This window comes from Morone saxatilis, unplaced genomic scaffold, assembly GCF_004916995.1.
Source record: "Morone saxatilis isolate NCDOM2014 unplaced genomic scaffold, NCSU_SB_2.0 Contig16, whole genome shotgun sequence".
In the NCBI taxonomy this organism is placed as follows: domain Eukaryota; kingdom Metazoa; phylum Chordata; class Actinopteri; family Moronidae; genus Morone; species Morone saxatilis.
This window is the reverse complement of record NW_023339718.1, coordinates 1060254-1063389: the sequence shown is the minus strand read 5'-3', so window position 1 is coordinate 1063389 and position 3136 is coordinate 1060254.

Genomic DNA, 3136 nt, shown 5'->3' with positions numbered 1-3136 from the left:
ACACTGTAGGAACAAGAAGACAAATATGTTTTGGACCGGAGGGAGACATTAATCTTGCAATAGCAAAATGTGTGTGCCTGCAACACTTAAATTATAATTTTGTGTGTTTATTTGTTGTATTGTAGCAAAGATCCCAACCCTTTGATTTTCTTAAGATGCATTTTTGGGAAGGGGACCTTGAGAAGTGAGTTCATTCTTGATCTTGTAAACAGCTGACCTCAATGATCATGATTGAAAGCTTCTAAATGGACCTTGTGGTGAGAGTTTAAATGGTGTTTCCGTGGTCAGGAACCTTAAAGCTGGCATTGATGAGAGGTCTGTCAAGTAAGTAAAAATTTAAAAGTGAGCATCCACATTTCTGTCAAAAGCTCCAAAACAGCCACTTAGATAAAAAAAAAAATTATAGTGAGATTGTTTTCTCAACGGATTTTGAGATGTTTAGAAAAAAAGTAAGATGCTAGTGTCTTTCACCCACACTAATATCCACTAAATAATCACATTCGTGCCTTAGTTCACACCTAAAATATCTTCAAAGACTTGTTATCACCTTTAAGTATGAGCCATATGGGAGTTAATGGTAATCTGACATTCTGACATTACGTGTTCATACTGGTAGCACAGGGGCACAGGGTGACAGAGGAGGTGGCATTGACACACTTAATGGAAATGCTGTGTGCTGTTATTTTTGCATAATAATTGTCAGGTGTGGCGACGAGGGTGACGCTGACAGTGGAAGCAGCAGAACCAGAAAAATGCATCTGTTGTAAATGTACTGTATGTCTCTCTCTCACACACACACACACACACACACAAATGAGCAGAGAAAATGGGAGAGAAAGAAAGAGAAAAGGCAGTGAAGGGGAAAAACAACAACACAGATCGCTGCAGGCAGAGATGCCGCTGTATCCATTTTTGATGAATGGATGGCTTTCTGCACACACAGAGTACTTTATTAATACTAATGGAATGATGCTATTATAAAAAAAGCATGTTGTGTCAGTTGATGGGCACAGTGTGAGGCTGAGGAGATGGAGACATCACACCCATGTAAACACCAGCAGACCTTTTAACAGCCGAGGAGGACGAGGAGAAGAAGATGAATAGGTCAGAATCTATAATGGCAGGCCCAAAGCCCAAGAGCATAAGGAAGAATACGGGTAACACTGTTTATTGTTATTAACACTGTATTTTCCTCTTAAATGTTCTCTGAAGTTACACATATAGTGTTGTTTCAGTGTGTTACAATAGTTAAATTACTGGCTCAAAACACTTGCACCATTGCACCATTATGTCAAATGGAAAATAATACACATTCTGTGCTTTAGGTCCATATTTGGGATTTTTGGAGACCACTCTGGTGGATCTTGGCTAATATTTAAATCAAAGTTTTGTGGGTTTGAATAGTGCTAAATAAGTTGAATGTTAATCTTCACCATCTGAAATAAGGAAAAAAAGGTCCAGGATTGAATAAGAAAAACATCAAACGACTGAGGAATGTCTGGTTGTTGAATAAAAAGTACCTTTTCTGTCGTCTGTTTTGAGCGTTACCAGACCAAGATTTATGTGTTCATGAAGCTACTGTTAAACATGTTTACACGAGTGTCTGTGTGTAATATTGTCTAATGTCTATTATATAGGGGACTGGGCTCACACTATAGACTTTATTAGATCATCTCTTATTCTTGTAGTCACAGTGTATGAACATGAAGATCTTCATCAAGTCATTTACTGTACAGTTTTCCTTTTTCATTTTCAAATACACATGAACCAAGTATAACCTAACATAAAATATACTGTATATACTGTGTAAATAAACATGCAAGACCCCTCTTCTCCCGAACATTTCCTCCATACAAACCCATGAAGACCAAATAACTCCCCCGAATTGACTGCCTTTCCACCACCACAATTAACATTTTGTAACACATACATCTAGTTTGTGAACTTGTTTTTATCATTTGTCAGGTCTTCAGGTTTGTGCTGTTTACAGGTTATGTATATTAGTGCAGGTATTGGATATGAGACCATATGTGTGAAACCGGTGTGTTTTGATGTTGTTTGCTTCGTGTTTTATAGTAGTTTTTAGATGTGTTGATAAAATTCTGTGATCATATTTGACTTTAATAAAGTAGCCCTGATTTGTTGTGTTTTTGACTGGTTTGAAAACTCACATAGGTGTTTTTAAAGTTATTTGGCTTGTTTCGATGTCTGACTACACCCCACATATTTTGCTCGACTGTCCTCCTTGGATTTCCTCTTTGAGTGATTTTACAATACTGCCTTTTTTCTTTTCTTTTTTCTTATTTTTCTTGTCTATAAGGGTTATTTTAGGGGGTTAAGTTTTATTCTGCTCTTGTTCTCATTGTCTAGTCTCTGTTTAAATTCCTAAAGTGCAAAAAAAAGCATGATTGAATACCCTAGTAAATGGTAAAAGCTTTGACTTTCAGCATAACACACACACCAAGACTCACACACTTGAGTGGACAGGTAACAAACATTTAGTCATCCATAATTAAAGGTCAACAGTGTGGCGCAAACAGATATTGAGAGGAAGTCTGTGTTTATGCTAATGCCTTGTCAGACAGAGAGGGCGGCGACTCTCTGACACCATCTATTAATAATGAGACAAGATTGCAGAGATTCACTGGGTATGAACCAAACAATGCTGCTTCTGGCAAACAATGGGCTCTGACAGCTGACTGAGTGCTTTGAAATTGGGCTGCGTGTGCATGCAGTGTTCGGAGGGAGTGGGGTGTATGAATGGATTTGTTTGTTTATTGATGTTTGTGTTTTGTGTTTGTCTCACAGCAGTGGTCTTGTCGGGCCTGTTTGCAAACATGCTTTTACACGAGTGGCGACAAGCCTGGAGGAAAAGCACGGACCACCGAAATGCAGGGAGAATGGGGTTGCCTGCTAGGGGACGCTGAGGCACATGGGCCCTCTACAAAAGACAAATTAAAGCATAAACATTATCATTTCTGAATACAACAATATGTGTTCAATATATTTGATAGATTTTACAATGTATTTATTTATTATTTACACAGTGGTTGCCAACCTGGGGTCAGGACTGCGTAATGGTCCAGTGAGTAACATTTAGGAAGATCTATTGTCAAAAAATGGAATATAATATCCA